The 22,277-nt window shown below is 45.0% G+C and overlaps 1 long non-coding RNA gene and 1 pseudogene across 2 annotated transcripts in view; one reads left to right on the top strand and one right to left on the bottom strand.

Moving 5' to 3' along the window:
• The window catches only part of LOC309545009, a 338,928-nt gene that overhangs the window by 103,760 nt on the left and 212,891 nt on the right, over positions 1-22,277 (top strand). The gene's annotated exons all lie outside the window — the stretch shown is intronic.
• LOC309547905 (E3 ubiquitin/ISG15 ligase TRIM25-like) lies at positions 1,447-8,173 on the bottom strand (annotated as a pseudogene). The gene is made up of 3 exons: positions 6,674-8,173; positions 4,644-4,818; positions 1,447-1,482 (listed from the first exon to the last, which is right to left on the bottom strand). The product of its transcript is annotated as an E3 ubiquitin/ISG15 ligase TRIM25-like (transcript).

The raw sequence follows: 22,277 nt of genomic DNA on the forward strand, positions 1-22,277 counted from the left end.
TACTTTTTGCGCTATAAACAAAAAAAAGCGACAATTTTGAAAAAATATTTTTCACATTTTTTAAATATGAAATTTCCCCCCCAAAAAAATGTAAAAATCTAAATTTTTTAACATTTTAGGCCAATTTGTTTTCTGCTACATATGTTTGCTAAAAAAAAAAAAATCGCAATAAGCGTATTTTGATTGGTTTGCGCAAAAGTTATCGCAGCTGCTAACTACGGGAAAGATTTTTGTCATTTTCATTGTTTTTTTTTTTTTTTAACTAGTAATGGCGGCGATCTGAGATTTTTTTTTTGCGGGACTGCGACATTGCGGCGGACAGATCGGACCCCTGACTAACATTTTTGACACTTTTGGGGGTACCAGTGACATTACTACAGTAATCAGTGCTATACATATGCACTGTTACTGTAAAAATTACACTGGCAGGGAAGGGGTTAACTTTATTAGTGATCAAGTGTGTCCCTAGGGGCGTGATTCTAACTGTAAAGGGGTGTGGCTCATGATGTAACCACAGAGACATACGATCCTACATAGCAGGATCGTATGATCTCTGCAGTTACACCAGGGAGAATGACAGGCGGCTTTGTTTACATCAGCCGTCTGCCTTTCTCCCTCTCCACCGGGAGATCGCGGGTGACCGCCGGACATCGGAGCCGCTGGTCAGTCGTGCGGACATGTCAGGGAACGAGCGGGGGCGGGAGCGTGCCCACGTCGCTTTGCCTGTACAGGGCTGACTGCCGCAGTAAATAGTGGTCCGGCGGTCGGCAAGCGGTTAAGTAAAGTGTCATGGAAAGCTCCTGATGCATAATTGCAATTGGGAGCTTCTGATCATGTGACCTCATAATCGGAATGTCCGCCTTCAACTCCTGGCACTTAGATCGTCTTAAAGGGCTTTCACAATCACTCCCACTTTCCTGTCCAGGAAGACTGCATGCTCAAATAAGGGTCTTGCATACATTTTCAGGGGAAACCTACCATTTTTTGCATGAGTTTCCCCCCTTAAAAACCATAACAAACATAAAGGACCTGACATTAAATTTTAGTGGGGGGGAAGCACACCTTTTTTTTTAAGGGGTTGCCTGTAAAATCCATACCAGACCTGAAGGGCCTGGTAAAAATTTTGGGGAGGAACCATCCAATTTTTTTATTTTTATTTTTTTCACACTGTCAGGCCTGAATGTGCCAGGTGGGGATGAGTCATTGTTAGGATGTCAATGGGTGCCGGCTCTCTAACAAACAACAGCTCTGAGCAGGAAACATTCACATTTAGCAGTGCTAGTAGTACTGCTAATAAAGGTTTCAGTTCCTGCTGCAGCTGAAGGTTCAACTCGTCCAAAAACCTATTCATTCAGCCATTTGCTGAATGAATAGGTTTTCGGACCAAAAAGCATTGAAAGAACCTGCAGAGCTCATAAATATTGTACACAGTGCAGAGATATTAGATTATTTCCCCTTCTGGTTGAAAGTTCCTATCTTGTCCTGGAAAAAATGTTACATCAATGTGTTACAACTAATGGCAAAGTTCTTGTGGAATGTGAGGAGGAAATAACAACCGTTGATGACTATGAAGGATCTGGAAGTTTATTTAACCACTTAAGCCCCGGAGGATTTTCCTGCTAAACGACCAGGGGGTATTTTGCGATTCGGCACTGCGTGACTTTAATGGACAATTGCGCGGTCGTGCGACGCTGTACCTAAACGAATTGACGTCCTTTTTTTTCCCACAAACAGAGCTTTCTTTTGGTGGTATTTGATCACCTGTGCACTTTTTACTTTTTGCGCTATAAACAAAAAAAGAGCGTGAATTTTTCAAAAATAACAATATTTTTCACATTTTTTTATATGAAATTCCCCCCAAAAAAAATGTAAAAATCAAAATTTTTTAACATTTTCGGCCAAATGGTTTTATGCTACCTATGTTTGGTAAAAAAAAAATCGCAAAAAGCGTATTTTTATTGGTTTGCGCAAAAGTTATCGCGTTTACTAACAAAGGGAAAGATTTTTGTCATTTTTGTTGTTTTTTTTTAACGCGTAATGGCGGCGATCTGCGATTTTTTTTGCGGTACTGCGACATTGGGGCGGACAGATCGGACCCTTGACTGACATTTTTGACACTTTTGGGGTTACCAGTGACATTTCTACAGTAATCAGTGCTATACATATGCATTGTTACTGTATAGTGGTAGTGAAGGGGTTAACTTTATTTGGGAGGGAGGGGCTGTGTGTGTCCCTAGGGGCGTGCTTTCTACTGTGATTGGCTGTGGCTTGAGCTGTAAGGACACTGATCAACGGTCCTACATAGTAGATCCGTGTGATCAGTGTTTTTACACCGAGGAGAATGACAGGTGGCTTGTTTACACAAGCCGCCTGACTTTCTCCCTCTCCCCCGACGATCGCCGAGTGACCGGCGGACATCGGGTCCGCCGGTCACACGCGCGGGGGGGTCCGTGACCGCGCGGGAGCGCGCCTCCGTGGGCGTGCGCTCGCTCCCCAGAGCCTCACAGGCTAGCGACGTAGACCTACGTCGCTCTGCCTGTGAGGGGCTGACCGCCGCAGTAAATATACTGTGAGCAGTCGGCAAGCGGTTAGAAGAGAAAAAAGTTAAAGTGAAAGTAACGATTAGAAAGTAGAGAGAGAAAGGTCTGTAAAGATCCTTGCATGGCAGGGGGACCAAGAATCCGACCTCTTCAAACGGGAGAATTTTAGCCTCCAATCCTGGACAGTTGTCATGGAGGTCTGTCCCAAACATCAACATTTTACAGATTAAATCATTCACTTAATTTATACAGGAAACATATTATTAAATTACAACACACATTCATTTCTGTTATCTATGAACATCTTATCAGCTTGACCGACCTCCAGACTCCCAAATACCTCATTGTAGAAGAAGGAGACCCAGCTATGGTCCACAACAAGACATTACAAGGATCCAGAGATCAACAATTTATTGTAAGAACAGCTTTATATATAGTCATTTTAATTTCAACATTTCTTTATTGAGTTTTATGTAACAAAGTTATCATCAACATCAAGATAGAGTTTAAGGTGAACACTCCGAAAAATCGGAGACAAGTAATATAGAGAATCAACAATATAGGGGCAACAGAACAGCTAGCTTATAAATTAAGCAAGGACTCAATAGTCATTTGGATTTGGATACAAGCAAATACAAAAGGAAAGGGTTCCAGAATATGCCCCCCTCTTCATCATAACCAAAAGGAACAAGACTAGCACTGGCTGTGCTAATAGTAACAATCATCACAGCCAATCACGGCGAGGAGGAGGAGCTTTCAAAGATGAATGAATTTGTCATGTAAAGGAACCCGTGAGGACAGAAATTTAGCAAATATCATTGTGGCTATCTATTAAAGTGTGTCTGGACAAAACATGTTTTTCTTGTTTTGGATGGAGTATGTGTGGGTGGCGGGATTGGAACCCCTGTCAAGGTTTGACTGCTATATGGGACTACATAATAGAGATTTCCCCTCGCTTCCTGTCCTGATGACAATGCTTTACCAGACAGGAAATGAAGGAATATCTCCAACAAGGACATGGAGGAAAAAAATGTGACAGAGGTTCTAGCCTTCCCTCTACTAAAGAAAAGGTGTCTGTTGGAGAGTTCCCCTCACTTCCTGTCTGGTAAATGATTGTCATCAGAACAGGAAGTGAGAGGAAATCCTTCTAATGAAGCCCCAGATAAAAACAAAAAACAAACAGGGGCCCTAAACCTTTCCCACTCCATCCAAAATGGGAAAACATGTTTTGGCTAAAGATATACATTAAATGTGCAGTCTCCAGGGCAGTCATGCCAAAACTGACTACATTACCATGTGTTTCACTGACCTGAAACAAGCATGCAGCCAGTGAAGAATGAACAATCTGACCTTCTGCATGCTTGTTCCTGGTCAGTGATACAGTAGGAAATGAAGTGAGGTTTAGAATGAAGATGGCTCCGAAACTTTCAGCTTTGGTTATTTTCCACCACTTTTTTCTATTGGTCAACTATTCCACATGTCAGATTCTCTGCCCTGTGATATCACCAGTCTCTGGGCATATTTTCACATCAGATACCCCCCCCTTCCCAGATATCTTTACACAACCTCCCAAGCTCCCTACCCATACCTCAGCATGGAGAGGCTCAGTGAAGGTGGTGGTGAAGGTGTGGAGGTGTCGGATCGGGTCAAACAATCCATAAAAGGAGATCCGCCCAGCCTCATAATCCAGATTTATCCTGACTCTGTTACTGGAGATATTGCCAGGTAATCGGATCTTATTCTTGTCATGTCTCACCCCCCACCACCTCTCCAAACCCCAGGACTTATTATTATATCCAATCACTGACTGCTCTCCTCTATCTATACTGGGGTAACACATCCCAAAAAGCCTGAAAAATATGACCTCCTGCATGCTTGTTCCTGGTCAGTGATACAGTAGGAAATGAAGTGAGGTTTAGAATGAAGATGGCTCCGAAACTTTCAGCTTTGGTTATTTTCCACCACTTTTTTCTATTGGTCAAGTATTTCACCAGTCAGATTCTCTGCCCTGTGATATCACCAGTCTCTGGGCATATTTTCACATCGGATCCCCCCCCCCCCCCAAGATATCTTTACACAACCTCCCAAGCTCCCTTCCCATACCTCAGCATGGAGGGGCTCAGTGAAGGTGGTGGTGAAGGTGTGGAGGTGTCGGATCGGGTCAAACAATCCATAAAAGGAGATCCGCCCGGCCTCATAATCCAGATCTATCCTGACTCGGTTACTGGAGATATTGCCAGGTAATTGGATCTTATTCTTGTCATGTCTCACTGCGTTGCTACCAGTGTTGGGGCGTTACAAAGTAACGGATTACAGTAACTACATTACTTTTTTGGTAACGAAGTAGCGTAACTAGTTACAATACTAATATTGGTAACTACACTACTTTACTAGGCTATAGGAGGTAACTACACTACTTTACTAGGCTATAGGGGGTAACTACACTACTTTACTAGACTATAGGAGGTAACTACACTACTTTACTAGGCTATAGGGGGTAACTACACTACTTTACTAGACTATAGGAGGTAACTACACTACTTTACTAGGCTATAGGAGGTAACTACACTACTTTACTAGGCTATAGGAGGTAACTACACTACTTTACTAGGCTATAGGAGGTAACTACACTACTTTACTAGGCTATAGGGGGTAACTACACTACTTTACTAGACTATAGGAGGTAACTACACTACTTTACTAGGCTATAGGGGGTAACTACACTACTTTACTAGGCTATAGGAGGTAACTACACTACTTTACTAGGCTATAGGTGGTAACTACACTACTTTACTAGGCTATAGGAGGTATCTACACTACTTTACTAGGCTATAGGAGGTAACTACACTACTTTACTAGGCTATAGGAGGTAACTACACTACTTTACTAGGCTATAGGAGGTAACTACACTACTTTACTAGGTTATAGGAGGTAACTACACTACTTTACTAGGCTATAGGAGGTAACTACACTACTTTACTAGGCTATAGGTACGCGCTTTCCTGCGTTACCCAAGCCGTGCGATACAATCGTTATTTCGAAGAATAGAGAGGGATGAAGTTTATGACTTTTTGTTGCACTTTATGTTATATTCTGTTTTTTCAGGTTTTGTTCTCATGTTTTCCAAAGCCTGTGTTTATACAATAAACTCTATGCAGAAAGAGTGTCATGTATCTTCTTCTACACGGTCAATTAAGAAAGAGGAAAGTAAAGTAATAAGTAGTGAAGTTACTTTTGAAATGCAGTAACTAGTAAAGTAATCTTATTACAATTTACAGAAGTAACTAGTAACTAGTTACATTTTTTGAGTAACTACCCCAACACTGGTTGCTACCCCACCACCTCTCCAAACCCCAGGACTTATTATTATATCCAATCACTGACTGCTCTCCTATCTCTACTGGGGTAACACATACCGAAAAGCCTAAAAAATATGGCCTCCTGCATGCTTGTTCCTGGTCAGTGACACACTTGGTGGTGAAGTGAGGTTTAGCCCCCGTTCACACTAAGGCGACCTGTGAGGCGACCAGGTCGCCTCACAGGTCGCCGCAGGTCGCCTCCCATAGGGAAGCTGCGGACCCGTCCTAATAGGAGCGACACAAGTCGCTCCGACTTAGAAAAAGGGTCCGGAGCTTCTTTGGGGCGACCAGGAGGCGACTGCCATAGACTTCAATGTTATGAAGTCCGTGGCGGCCGCTCCGAGGTTGCGGCGCGCTGCTCGCACCGCGGTCTCGGAGGTCGCCCCGGGAAGTAGCGTCGCGGTAGTGTGAACCGGCGCTTAGGATGAAGTTGATGGCCCCGGAGCCTGCAGCTTTATAAATAAATCAGTTATGTTGGTTCTTGTCTGCTGCTTCCTCCTATTGGTGAGATTCTCCGCCCTGTGAGGTCACCAGTCTCTGGACGGATTTCTCACATCGGATTAAAATATCTTTATACGGGAATCAAACCCTAACACTAGCCCAGCATGGAGAGGCTCGATGAAGGTGGTGGTGAAGGTGTGGAGGTGTCGGATCGGGTCACACAATTCATAAAAGGAGATCCGCCCGGCCTCATAATCCAGATCTATCCTGACTCGGTTACTGGAGACATCGCCGGGTAATGGGATCTCCTTCCTGTCATATCTCACGGAATACTGATTATACTTCCTCCTCTCCAAACACCAGGACTTTTGATTATGTCCAATCACTGACTGACCTCCTCTCCTGTCTATACTGGGGTAACACATCCCGACTCTACAGAGTACAGACCCCCCAATATCCACTTCCCAGTAATGTCTCCCTGAGGAGAAACTCTGAATGCTTATCGCCTGATTATACTGAAATCTTTTGGGTGTTTCTGGGCGATTCTCATGTGATGATGAGTAGGATGCGGTTTTCCTGTCATCTGATATATGTAGATTATTAGCAGCTGTCCTCATATCCAGTAATATGTCTGAAACCCCCGATGTTTGCCGTACATACCCAATTTTTGGTCTGTATGAGTGTTGTATGGTGGGGGAGGGTTGGGGACATCGCCTGGATGGTTCAGCCTTGATATGACCTTTTCCCTTTGTAGTAGAATGTGGGTAGACATGTGTGCCTGTACATTTCTCTACATTTATCCCAGACATGATATTAGATAAACCTGTGTGTAATGTGTGCGAGATCCCCCCCACATCCAGATCCCCTCCATCATGGAGGAATTTATCATGTCTCTCTCTGTCCTCATCATCTCCATCCTCAGTATCACACAAGTCACCTGTGTCTGATTCCTGTAGGACAGTCAGTGGATCCGTCATGTTACACAGCTTCTCAATGTCCCCCATCTTCCTGGACAGCTCCTCCTTCTTTATTTCCAGCTGTTGGATCATATCAGACAGTGATAGAGAGACTCTCTCTGCCTGCCTGGAGATATCCCTCAGGACTCTCTTCTCCAAGTCTTCCAGACGTCTCCTGAGGTCTCTGAACAGGGCAGTGACTCTCTCTGTTTCATCATCTGCTTGTCCTTGTACTTTCCTCCTGCGTTCCTGCAGACTCTGGACTGTTTTCTTCGTCTCCTCTTTCTCTGTCATCAGTTTCTGCAGAACATTTCTCAGTTTCTTCTTCTTCATCTCAGAGGCCTCATCCAGAGTCTCCACCTGATGTCCCCGATGTTCTCCATCCAGCCTGCAGGACACACAGATACAGGAGGAGTCCTCAGTGCAGTAATACTCCAGGATCTTCTTATGGACGGAGCATTTCCTGTTCTCCAGGGAAGTGGTGGGGTCACATAAGACGTGTTCTGGTGACTTGCTGTGGACTCTCAGGTGATTGTCGCACAGAGAAGCTTCACATAGCAGACAGGATTTCACCGCAGGTACAGGAGTGTGAATACAGTAAGTACAGAAGACCCCGGACTCCTCCACGATCTGGCTGAGCGGATAGGAAATTCTCCACTATGTTACGCAGTGTTATGTTCCTCTGAAGGACGGGACGTTTCTTGAATGTTTGTCTACATTCAGGACAGGAATAACTTCCAGACCCCTCCGGTGTATCCAACACACGACCAATACAGTCCTGGCAGAAGTTGTGTCCACATTTCAAGGTTACAGGATCTGTATAAATGTTCAGACAGACGGAACATTCCAGCTCCTTCCTCAGATAAGCAGACGCCATCGTTGAGAGCGGAAGAGAGAAATGAAAGTGAAAGTAACCAGTGTGACCAGTTCTGTACACTCCTACAGGGCGAGGCTGAGACTCGTAGTCATAGGAATTCTTATACAGAGGAACACAGATAATTCCTCAACAATTTCCCTATCTGGGGAAAAAAAAAAAAAGGTCATTTAACTAGTTTCAGTCCAGAACAATTATGACATTTCTCTCATACATGTAAAAATCAACATATTTTTTGCTAGAAAATTACTTTGAACTCCCAAGCATTAAATATATTTTTTAATCAGAGACCCTAGAGCAGGCATCACTAAATGGTGGACCACAGTCCGAATCCGGACCAAGCCACTGTTCCATCTAGACCCGCAGGTATGCCGTTCATGAGCCGCTTCTTTCCCACAGCCTTCGTCGCTGTTATTAGAACAGCAAAGCGGAGTGGGAGATAGAACATTTCTAGATCGAGTGTGGGAGGCACAGCATTGAATGGAGTGCGTGAGCATGAGCTGCCAGCGTTAACTTATCAAGTTGCCAGCAGGTGATTGGATGCAGAGCAGTCCTAGCAGCCAATCACCTGCTGGTTAATACAAAAAGTTAAATCTGGCAGTTCCCGCACTCTGTTCAATGGGAAAGTGCTGCGTGTGCATGCGTGTGTGCGTGTGTGTGTGGGGGGGGGGTAAAATATGAAGAGAGGCAGTGCTGTGGGGGGATGATTTAAAGGGAGAGGGCAGTGCCGTGGGGGGGGGTGATAAAATGGGGGACAATGCTGTGGAGGGGAGAGGGTGATGTAAAGGGGGTGCAGTGCTGTAAAGGTAGGGGATAGTGCTGTGGGGGGGGTGATGTAAATGGAGGGGGCAGTGTGGTGGGGGGTTGATGTGAGGAGGGCAGAACATACTACTGTGGGGGGATTGGGATGTGAGGGGGGAAGTGCTTTTGGGTTGTCTGAAGGGGGGCAGTGCTGTGGGGGGTAATGTAAAGGGAGGGGGCTGTGCCGTGGGGGAGTGTGATATAATGGGGGACAATGCTGTGGAGGGGAGAGAGTGATGTTAAGGGGGCAGGTCTGTGGGGAGGGGATGTAAAGAGAGGGGGCAGTGCTGTTTGCGGGGGTTGATGTGAGGAGGGAGGAGTATACTACTGTGGGGGAATTGTGATGTGAGAGGGGGCCGGGCTTTGGGGGTGTGTGAAGGGGGGCAGTGGTGATGTAGTAAAGGGGTACTATGCTGCAGGGGAAGGAAGTGTGATGTAAAGGGTGGACGCAGTGCTGTGAAGGGAGTAAAATGTGAAGGGGGGCAGTGATGTGGGGAGGTGATGTAAAGAGAGGGGGGCAATACTGTGTGTGGGAGGTTGATATGAGGAGGGCAGAACATACTACTGTGGGGGGATTGTAATGTGGGACGGGCCAGTGCTATGGGGGTGTGTAAAGGGAGGCAGTGCTGTGGGAGGGGTGATGTAAAGGGGTACAATGCTGAGGGGAAAGGAAGTGTGATGCAAAACGGAGGAGGCAGTGCTGTAAAGGAGTCAATGCTGTAGGGGGTGGTTGAAATGAGGAGGGCAGAGCATACTACTGTGGGGGGATTGTGATGTGAGAGGGGGGCAGTGATGTAAAAGGGGAAAATGCTGTGGTGGAAGGAAGTGTGATGTAAAGGGAGAAGGCAGTGCTTTGGGGGGGGGGATGTAAAGGGGGACAAAGCTGTGAGGGCAGAGCATACTACAGTGGGGGGGGATGTAAAGGGGGACAAAGCTGTGAGGGCAGAGCATACCACTGCCCTAGAGAATAAAATGATTGTTGCTGCAATTTTTTATGTTGCACGTATTTGTGCAGCAGTTTATCAAATCCAGGAAAAAATACACTTTAATGGATTTCAGTGAATGTAAACCCAATAGAATACCCATTCTTTTGGTAAAACATAAAAGTTGTTATGGCAAGTTAATAGATACCTAACATTTCACGCTCTAAAATTGCGTATGCTCAGGGAACGGCGCCAAACTATGGTACCTAAAAATCTACATGGGTAACGCTTTAAAAGCCTTTACAGGTTAACAGGTGCGGCTGGTGCTCAATTTTCTTGGGGATGGGGGGGGCGGGCTCCTTCCTGATCCCCCGAGAGGCAATTGGATTTTCCCTGGATCAACCTTACCCATAAATATTAGTACCCACTTATATTATGTACAACCAGGAAAGAATCCAGGCTCCCCTGTACACCTGGATAGGAGGGGCGGCGGGGGCAGCATGTAGATAAATAACTGTCCTCCTTTTTCCTCCTGTAACTGCAGGAGGAAAATGGAGGAGATTGGTTCCTCTGTATGCTGCTCCCGCCACTCCTCCTATCCAGTTCACTTGTGTTCTGCTGTCTCTGGGGCCCTGTGTGCTCCCCCCCCCAATGTGCTCCCTCCCCTCTCCTGCCGGCTCCTGCAGCGGGGGATGTGTCACAATAGAGAACCAGGAAGGGGTCAGTAAATATGTAATTTACCAGCTACTTCCTTTTCTGAATGGACAGAGTCATAGTCAGTGGTATTGTAAAAAAATCAAATAAAATGATAAAAAACACAATTAAAATATCAAAAAATAAAAACTACTGACACCAGTGGGTGAACCTCCAGGATCGCAAAGGTCACACTTGGAACCAGGGCCTGGCATTCCACCACTGTGGGGAGGCCCCAAGATGGCAGGAAGGGGGCCCACTGCCAGTGGCGGCCGGTGTGTTCAGGGCGCAGGGGCGCCGCCCCCCCGATCCATACGTCCGGCCCCTTAATCTACATGCAGGGGCGTTGGACGCATGGAACTCAATGGGTTTTTTTTTTTCCATCACCTGATTAGAGCCAGAGGCTCTAATAGGGCGATGCAAAGGGTGCAGAGCAGTGTGTCATGAGCCCACCCATTGTGTGACAATAGCGAATGAAAATTTGCTATTGTCACACCGATCCTCCTCCTGGCCAATCAGGAAGCCGGTCTAATACCCCATGCCATTGGCCGAGGAGGAGGCGGGACCGGATGGACTCGAGAAGACGTGCCGCCGGAGTGAGAAGCCGCCCGCCGAAGCCATCGCCGAGTGGCCGCCGGGACAGAAGACAGAAGCCATCGCCGAGTGAGGAGAAGCCGCCTGCCGGGACAGAAGCCGTCGCTGAGTGAGGAGAAGCCGCCCGCTGGGACAGAAGACAGAAGCCGCCCACCGGGAGTCCGGGACCTGCTCCAGGTAAGTGCACTGGTCTCGGGGGGTGGCACACTGCATTGAAAGGGGCACGCACGCTGAACTCTCCATTGATGGGGGCACGGCACAATGTTCATTGCATTGTGGGGGCACAGCACAGTTGCATTGAAGGGGGCACGCACGCTGAACTCTGCATTGTGGGGGCACAGCACAGTTGCATTGAAGGGGGAACGCACGCTGAACTCTGCATTGTGGGGGCACAGCACAGTTGCATTGAAGGGGGTACGTACGCTGAACTCTGCATTGTGGGGGCGCAGCACAGTTGCATTGAAGGGGGCACGCACGCTGAACTCTGCATTGTGGGGGCACAGCACAGTTGCATTGAAGGGGGCACGCACGCTGAACTCTGCTTTGTGGGGGCACAGCACAGTTGCATTGAAGGGGGCACACACGCTGAACTCTGCATTGTGGGGGCACAGCACAGTGTTTATTGCATTGAAGAGGGCACAGCACAGTGTTTATTGCATTGAAGGGGGTACAGCACAGTGTTTATTGCATTGAAGGGGGCACGCACGCTGATCTCTGCATTGAATGGGGCATGTACGCTGGTCACTGCATTGAAAGCGGGCATGTACGCTGGTCACTGCATTGAAAGGGGGCATGTACGCTGGTCACTGCATTGAAAGGGGGCATGTATGCTGGTCACTACATTGAAGGGGGCATGTACGCTGGTCACTACATTGAAGGGGGCATGTACGCTGGTCACTACATTGAAGGGGGCATGTACGCTGGTCTCTGCATTGAAAGGGGGCATATACCATCTCCTGTACCATGACCTGTGCCATGCCTGTACCATGACCTGTGACATGCCTGTACCATATCTGTGCCATGCCTGTACCATAACCTGTGTCATGCCTATACCATATCTGTGCCATGCCTATACCATCTCCTGTACCATGACCTATGCCATGCCTGTACCATCACCTGTGCCATGCCTATACCATCACCTGTGCCATGCCTGTACCATGACCTCAAAGTCACGCAATTTTTTTACCGCATTTTTTGACGAGAAGCAATACCTATTACATTTTCCTTTTTGCGCCCCCCCAAATTTTGAGCACCAGCTGCCACTGCCCGCTGCAGAACTTCGGAACACTGTCAAGCATGATGGTGACAACACTGAAGAAATGACACTTTGCTACAATGTAAAGTAGTGAGTGTACAGCTTGTATAACAGTGTAACTTTGCTGTCCCCTCAAAATAACTCAACACACAGCCATTAATGTCTAAACCACTGGCGACAAAAGTGAGTACACCCCTAAGTGACAATGTCCAAATTGGGCCCAAAGTGTCAATATTTTGTGTGGCCACCATTATTTTCCAGCACTGCCTTAACCGTGTTGGGCATGGAGTTCACCAGAGCTTCACAGGTTGCCACTGGAGTCCTCTTACACTCCTCCATGATGACATCACAGAGCTGGGGGATGTTAGAGACCTTGCACTCCTCCACCTTTCGTTTGAGGATGTCCCACAGATACTCAATAGGTTTTAGGTCTGGAGACATGCTTGGCCAGTCCATCACCTTTACCCTCAGCTTCTTTAGCAAGGCAGTGGTCGTCTTTAAGGTGTGTTTGGGGTCATTATCATGTTGGAATACTGCCCTGCGGCCCAGTCTCTGAAGAGAGGGGATCATGCTCTGTCACAGTACATGTAGGCATTCATGGTTCCCTCAATGAACATGCAGCCACAGACCATGTCACTCCCACCATCATGCTTGACTGTAGGCAAGACACACTTTTCTTTGTACTCCTCACCTGGTTGCCACCACATACGATGAACCATCTGAACCAAATAAGTTTATCTTGGTCTCATCAGACCACAGGACATGGTTCCAGTAATCCATGTCCTTAGTCTGCTTGTCTTTAGCAAACGGTTTGCAGGCTTTCTTGTGCATCATCTGTAGAAAAGGCTTCTTTCTGGGACGACAGCCATGCAGACCAATTTGATGCAGTGTGGGGCGTATGGTCTAAGCACAGACAGACTGACCGTTCCACCCCTTCAACCTCTGCAGCAATGCTGGCAGCACTCATACGTCTATTTCCCAGAGACAACCCCCTGGATATGACGCTGAGCACGTCCACTCAACTTCTTTGGTCGACCACGGTGAGGCCTGTTCTGAGTGGAACCTATCCTGTTAAACTGCTATATGGTCTTGGCCAACGTGCTGCAGCTCAGTTTCAGGGTCTTGGCAATCTTCTTATACCCTAGGCCATCTTTATGTAGAGCAAAAAATAGTTTTGTAACGGATCTTTGTACCCCAGCTGGGCACATCCGCCGAAACTGTGTCTCCTGTCCTCCAAACGCACCCACAGCCTGCGGAGAAGCCATACCCAGCCCGTAACCCCTCAATCACGAGACAATTCACAAGGGTGTTGAGGGTTAGCCATGCAGAGCTTAAACTGTTTATTACATTCCAAGACAACAGTTTTACACATAGTTAGGGAAACTCCCTTTAGCCTTGCCACAGCGGGGGAAGGGAACAGGGACCAACCAATGAGAACTGAACATTTGTACATTTGAAACAGGCAGTCTTAATACACACCTCCTGCGGAGAGATGTCTCCAGCTCAGACCCGACCATTGTCTGTGTCAGAATTTCCACACAATTAGACACAGAAACAGGAGGGGGGGGGGGGATGGGCTGTAACATTACATTCCAAACTCTTGGTTCTCAAACGTATACACATGTAATAAACGTAATGCATACATGAAGGACAATATACAGTGGCTGTGTTTGCCACAATGCTTCCCCAGGACCAAGCCGGCATACACAGTCTGATCCTAACGGATCGGCTTGGGGATGTCCGGGGAGTACTCACAGATCATTTGTCAATATCTGTTTGCCTGGATAATTTGTCGGCGTTGCCATTTTGCTTCCCAGGGCAGTAGTGGATGGTAAAGTCAAAAGGCTGCAGAGCCAAACTCCAGTAGCTTCTGGCCCATAGTCTGTCGGTAGGAGGCTTGCGCACAGTCCCCTCCAAAACACACAGTGACAGTGGGTTGTGTCACAAGTTTTGTTTAGATCCTCAGAGAGTTCTTTGCCATGAGGTGCCATGTCGAACTTCCAGTGACCAGTATGAGAGAGTGAGAGCGATAACACCAAATTGAACACATCTGCTCCCCATTCACACCTGGGACCTTGTAACACTACCGAGTCACATGAAACCGGGGAGGGAAAATGGCTAATTGGGCACAATGTGGACATTTTCACTTAGGGGTGTACTCACTTTTGTTGCCAGCGGTTTAGATATTAATGGCTGTGTGTTGAGTTATTTTGAGGGGACAGCAAATTTACACTGTTATACAAGCTGTACACTCACTACTTTACATTGTAGCAAAGTGTCATTTCTTCAGTGTTGTCACATGAAAATATAGAATAAAATATTTACAAAAATGTGAGGGGTGTACTTACTTCTGTGAGATACTGTATGTTCATATATTCATATGAAGTTTTCTAGCTTTTTTATTTATGTTTTATGTTCATTGTATTTGGGTGGGTCCCCTTCCCTGCCGGATTTATAACTATTTGGTATCCATTTCTATCTTGAATTGGGTCTAATTACTTGTTTAATCATGGTAATTTTTTTGTAGATGTTTTCTTTAAACATTTCTAGAACATTTTTCCATCTTGCCCCATTTTTTGATATGGCCATTTTTGTATTTCCTGTAGTGGGTTTAAAATGGGCGATTTCTAACTTTCTATAACTAAGCATATATGGCCGATTGACCACTTCCGGTCCTTTGGCAAAATGGCCACCCCGCTACTTTCGGGTCGTGGCTTTTTAGGCAATTATGCAATCCTGCAGCTTGGGACACCATTACATAAAGGTATGCATATATTGGGTGCCAATTATCCCTGTGACCACGTCCATTGGGACGAAACACGTCAGAGTGACTATTTGGCACTGATGTCCTTGCTTCATTCCTAGTTGGATTTACGGTGATTCAGCTGAGGTTTCTCTTCCATTGGACATCCTGAATGATCCATTGGTCATGTACCTTTTAAGGCATTTTAGCTACTGTAATGGTAGCCACATTATCTGGTGAAAGTCCAATCTCTCTGGTAATGGCGGTGATTTACAAGTGATATTTACTATTGCACCTTGAAGTAATAGTCATCACAGTTAAGATCTTCGCTTTGGACACACAATTGCTTGGACTTTTCTTTGAGAAAAATATGTTTTTTTCTTTGTATTTATATAGTGCGCTACACTGCTCTTATTTTTGTATTATTTTATGCTGGTTGGGTACACCACTTTAGTGTTCACTGCTTAGTTCTAGCACACAGAGCAGAAATGTTATCATTGTATTTACTAAGTGGTGTCTGCATTCCCAGCTGGGCTTACCTGGGGGGGCCGCGACCTGATTCCAGCTTGCTGCAAGGCCATCCCCACCATCAGGGGTCATGCTGAAGAAGCAGGCTGGGGCTTAGACTCCACGCCCTGGGGAACCCTGAGTTGGTGAACTACAAGGGCTCACTGTCACAGACTCTTGACAGGTTTGTTTGGGTCATACTGTTTTAAGGTACGATAAAAGTGAAGTTAGACTTTAGGGCCTCATTCACACAATCAGCCATTAAAGTGATTGTAACGTCTCCATTTTAAAAAATAATTTAAAAAAATAACAAAAATGTTATACTTCCCTCCTCTGTGTAGTTGGTTTTGCACAGAGCAGCCCGGATCCTCCTCTTCTTGGGTCCATCTATGCAGCTCCTGGGCCCTCCCTCCTATCGAGTGCCTGCACAGCAAGCAGCTTGCTATGGGGGCACCCGAGCTGAGCTGCAGCTCCTTGTGTCCATTCTGACACTGAGCTGCCATTTGGCCCGCCCCCTCTTTCTCCTGAGTGGCTAACTGACTATAATTGACAGCCGTGGGAGCCAATGGCACCTCGGCTGTGTCTCATCCAATCAGGAGGGAGAGTCCCGAACAGCTGAGGGACTCATGGACATTGCTGGACAGAGATGGGGCTCAGGTAAGTATTAGGGAGGCTGCTACACTCAGGAGGTTTTTTTATACTAATACATAGAATGCATTAGGATGAAAAAAACCTTCTGACTTTACAACTTCTTTAAGGCAGTAATATTAGGCAGTTGAGCCACAGTTTTACTGCCCATCTGAACATTGACATGCACATGCCCCAGCTGCAATGCTGTGCTTTATGGCCATGGCTAATATCAAACAGTATGTTGCATTCAACAGGTGTTACCATTACTGAACGTGATTAATATAGGTCCATGGGGCTGCTCTGCAATCATCTGCAATACATGGATTTCGAGGGGGGCACATACACTTTTTTTCAAGGGAAATACCCTACCAAACCTGGTGGGGAAACACAAATTTCTTTATGGGGCTGCCCCTAAAATACATACCAGACCTGAAGGGCCTGGTATGAATTTGGGCAGGGGAGGACTGGGCCAAAGGGGTAATTGCTCCCCCGGGCCACTCTGATGCCCCGTAAAAAGGCTGCACAGCTTCTGCCACAGACATGCCTAAAGGATTCCTGCATGAAGAGAAGTAAAAAGTCCCCACCACTGACCTACTGAGTGCAGGATAAAGACAAGGACAAACTGTGTCTGAGCAGAGGCCAGTTCTATGCCCCACTGGAGACTCTCCTTCCCCGGCCAGCCCCAACCAAGCTGTCACAGCTCCCCCCAACCAGACCCTGCTGGCCAGGTCAGGAACCCAGGATTGGCTGGTGAGTAGAGAGTACCTAGAGCGGAGCTTCAGCCTGGAATGGGGGTCAGGAGGAGGCCGGAAAGAGGGAGAGTGGGAGGAAGGCTGAGTCGCTGCACCATGGGCTTCTGGTTTGTACTTGCCCCCTGAGCCGAAAGTTGCCAGTCAACCCCTGAATTTGGGGGAAAACTCCATGACTTTTAATTTTCATACTGTCACTCCTGAATGTGTTGGATGGGGATGAATTACTGGTTGTTAGGACACAAATGAGCGCTGGCTCCCCAACAACCAGGAGCTCTGTTTGTCCTGCAGAAAACTAATCTGTGTGTTACATCACTATTACAACTAATGCCAAAGTCATTGTGGAATGTGATAAGGAAATAACAACCTCGGATCCCAGTGAAAGATTTGAAAGTTTATTTAGAAAAGAAGAGCAACTAAGTAAAAGTAAAGATTAGAAAATAGAGAATATAACTTATGTGTGGAGATCCTTAGACATGGCAGGAGGACCAAGGATCTGACCACTTTATCAAACAGGAGGCTTTTACCCTCCAATCCTGGACAGTTTTCATGGAGGACCGTCCCAAACATCAACATTTTACAGATTAAATAATTTGCTTAAAAATTTGTAAAAGCAGCACATCATTCATTACAAGAGACATTAATTTCTGTTATCTCTGAACACCTTATCAGCTTGTCCCACCTCCATACTCCCAAATACCTCATTGTAGAAGAAGACCAACTGTCTCTATGTTCCTCAACAATCCCAAGGATCCAGAGATCAACAATTTATTCTAATAACATAATTCTGTAAAGTCATTCTAGACAGAGAACCTGTTATTACAGTATATAAAGATCCTAACATTAGCATATAAGCACTTAGTCATGTAACTTAATCAATAATAAAGCATATAATAATTATTTTTTTGCTATTTCAATTGTTTTTTTATTTTTTATTTTTTTTTTTATGAATGAAGCCATAGAGGAAATGTTAAAAGTGTTCAACTCCATAAGGATCATAGAGGTGCCTGGACTGAGGGGGTCAATGGCGATTGTAGTAACCGTCCAATACATCCCATCATTCTATCTATATCCAATTACTGATTAATATTCCCATATACAGATCTGAGCAATTCCTCTTCCTGAGACTGTATACCCCCCCCCCCTCGTTCACCTTTCCGCACTACCACACCCACACCACAATCCCCACCCCCTCTACATCATAACCAATAGGAACAAGACTAGCACTGGCTGTATTTATAGTGACAGTATTTAAAGCCAATCAATGTGAGGGGGAGGAGCAATAAGTTAAATTAATTTAGCCTGTAAAGCAAGGGTCCTCAAACTACGGCCCTACAGGTGCTGTAGGACTACACATCCCATGAGGTATTGTAAAACTCTGACATTCACAGACATAACTAGGCATGATGGGAATTGTAGTTCCTGAGCTGGAGGGCCATAGTTTGAAGACCCCCTGTTGTAAAGGAACCTGTGAGGACAGAAATTTAGGAATTTCAATTATGGTATAAAAGCGTGTGTCCAGACAGAACCTATTTTTCTAGTTTTGGATGGAGTGGGGGAGGAGTGGAACCCCTGGCATGTTTTGCTGCTTTTTTGGACTACATTAGAAAGATTTTCCCTCACTTCCTGTCCTGGTGACAATATTGTTCCTGATAGGAAATGAAGGAAAATCTACAACAAGGACACAGAGACATAAATAAAAATATGACCGAGGTTCTAGCCTTCCCTCTACTAAAGAAAAGGTGTCTGTTGGAGAGTTCCCCTCACTTCCTGTTTGGTGAAACATTGTCAGCGAGACAGGAAGTGAGAGGAAATTCTTCTAATTGAGTCCTGGATAACAGTAAAAGCTAAACAGAGGTCCTAATCCTTTCCTACTGTATTAGCTGCAAGTACACCATTCAAGTACAACATTTTAAGTACAGTGAAGAGATATTGCAGGAGATTGAAGAAATTGAAGAGATACTGAAAGAGATTGGCTTGGAGTTTGCAACTGACTCATCTGTGTATTTTTTGCTGACCATTGCTTGAGAAGAGGAAAGGAATTTGGTCAGGTGTTTGCTATTGTGCATTTGCTAATGAGACCAGCTGATTAAGGTGTTATATTTGTTGCTGGGGGAGGAGCTGTGAAGGAGTGAGTGTATATATAAAGACATACTAATTAGCTGGCCTAATGTATTAGCTGCAAGTACTCCATTCAAGTACAACATTTTAAGTACAGTGAAGAGATATTGCAGGAGATTGTCAGGAGGTAGGCTGGAAGGTGGAAAAAAGAAAAAAAAAAGGTAAGATTTGTTTGACTTAAATTTATAATTTTTTTTTTCTCTCCTCTTTAAAATGGCAGACTTGGTTCAGTGCAGGAATTGTTGTGCATTTATTTCATGTTCCACTCTTTGGAGATTCGGATGCTGTCAGATCTGTAGACAATTCTCCTTACTGCAGCAGGAAATTGCATTTTTGAAATCAGAGATATTTACATTATCTGTTAAACAAACTCCAGCTGGGACTGCTGCAATGCCACTGCCACAGAGGACCCCCAGAAATGGCAGATGGGTTACTGTAGGTTCAGGAAGACTTAGAGTGGTGGATAGAAGACATGTCCCACAGTCGGTGGTTCTCCATAATTCATGTGCAACACTCTCAGAATGTAAGGACAACATGGATATGGACTCAAGCACAGAGGGTGAGAAACCATCGACTCTTATGTCTAATGTATGCAAGACTGCAGCCAAGGACAAAAAAGATAAAGTGAAGTCTCAAAGGAAGCAGCTGTTGCTGGGTGATTCAATCATAAGAAGTGTGGAGCTTAAAGAAAATGGTTTTGTGAGATGTCTCCCTGGTGCTACTGCTAGACGAGATAGAAGACATATTATTAATATTGTTAAGCAAGCAAAGCAGGAAGGGGACATGGATGTTCTTGTCCATCTAGGGACAAATGACCTGGCTTGCAATGAAGTGTCAGAGGTGAAAAAATCTTTTATCACACTTGGAAATGACATACAGGATTTTGCATCCACGATTTCATTTTCTGAAGTTCTGCCTGTGCATAATGTTCAGAATGATAGGCAGAGGCGCATAAAGGAGTTCAACATATGGCTTAGTAAATGGTGTCAAGAGCAAGGATTTGGCTTTCTCATGATAGCTCTACTTGGAATAGAAAGGAACTGTACAAAAAAGATGGTTTGCATCTTTCTCTCAAAGGAACAAATGTACTAAGTGAACAACTCCAAGAATTTGCGAAAGAGTATTTAAACTAGGAAGGGGGGGGCAAAAGAGTGGAATTACAAGAGTCCAATTGCCCCCCGAAACAATGCCAGAACAGGTCAGAAGCACAGAGGTTAAGAAATGATAAGCTCAGAGTCCTGTCCACAAATGCTCGCAGTTTAGGTAAAAAAATCAATGAACTTGGGTCAATAATGGCATCTGAGAATGTAGATTTAGTGGCTGTTACGGAGACATGGTTTAATGAAAGAAATGACTGGGACATAACCATACCAGGGTACTCTTTATACAGAAGAGACAGAGAAGGCAAGAAAGGAGGAGGAGTGGCCCTGTATGTGAAAGATAGCATTAAATCTAACCTAATACAAGTTGGTGAGGCCAACATAGAGTCAGTTTGGGTTACGTTGCAGTTTGCTAATCATGCAGTAACTCGTGTAGGTGTGATATATAGACCACCTGGTCAAGTCAAAGAACTAGATGATCTACTAGTTGAAGAAATAGCTAAAATGACAATGAAAGGAGAAGTTATCATTATGGGAGATTTCAATCTTCCAGATATAAACTGGAAAACCAAAATAGCAAGTTCTACCAGGAGTACAGATATTCTAAATTCCCTACTGGGGTTGTCTCTGCAACAAGTGGTTGAGGAGCCAACCCGGAGGGAGGCCATTTTGGATTTGGTATTCACAAATGGGGATTCGGTATATGATGTCATTGTAGGCGAAACCTTGGGATCTAGTGATCACCAGTCAGTGTGGTTTAATATAAGAACTGTGAAAGAGTCACACCACACAAAAACAAAAGTTTTAGATTTTAGAAAAACAGACTTTTCAAAAATGAAATTAGTCATAAATGAGTCCTTATCAGACTGGAACGGATTACATGGAGTCCAGGAGAAATGGGACTACTTAAAAGGTACATTTTTGAAGGCAACAGAAAATTGCATTAGACTTGTCAGTAAAAGCAAAAAAAGGAAGAGACCACTGTGGTACTCAGCAGAAGTGGCCCAAATCATTAAAAATAAAAAGCTAGCATTTTGTAATTATAAAAAAACCCAGAGCAATGACGATAAGGAAATCTACAAGATTAGGCAGAAAGAGGCCAAGCAAGTTATAAGAACTTCTAAAGCGCAGGCAGAATAAAAACTAGCTCAGTCTATGAAAAAGGGGGATAAGACATTCTTCAGATATATAAATGAAAAAAGGAAATTAAAACAAGGAATAACTAAATTAAAAACAAAGGACGGAAGGTATGTAGAAGAGAATAAAGGGCTAGCCGACTGCCTTAATGAATACTTCTGTTCAGTTTTTACAGAAGAAAAAGAAGGAGAAGGACCTCCACTCGAAAGGATGACTAATGAATCATTTGATGCATGTGTCTTTACAGAGGAAGAGGTTCTAAGATTGCTGTCTAAAGTGAAGACAAATAAGTCATAGGGTCCTGATGAGATACACCCAAAATTATTAAAAGAGCTTAGTGGTGAGCTGGCAAAACCATTAACAGATTTATTTAACCAATCATTAGTAACAGGAGTCGCCCCGGAAGATTGGAAATTGGCAAATGTCGTGCCCATTCACAAGAAAGGTAGTAGGGAGGAATCGAGCAACTATAGACCAGTGAGTCTGACATCAATAGTAGGCAAATTAATGGAAACCCTATTAAAGGATAGGATTGTGGAACATCTTAAATCCCATGGATTGCAAGATGAAAAACAACATGGGTTTACTTCAGGGAGATCATGTCAAACAAATCTTATAGATTTTTTTGACTGGGTGACTAAAATAATAGACGGTGGAGGTGCAGTAGACATTGCATATCTAGATTTTAGTAAGGCTTTTGACACTGTCCCACATAGAAGACTTATCAATAAACTGCAGTCATTGAGCATGGACTCCCATATTGTTGAGTGGATTAGGCAGTGGCTGAGTGACAGACAACAGAGGGTTGTAGTCAATGGAGAACATTCAGAACAAGGTCATGTTACCAGTGGGGT

The sequence above is a fragment of the Pelophylax lessonae genome (assembly GCF_965119305.1).
Source record: "Pelophylax lessonae genome assembly, chromosome: 1".
Lineage (NCBI taxonomy): Eukaryota > Metazoa > Chordata > Amphibia > Anura > Ranidae > Pelophylax > Pelophylax lessonae.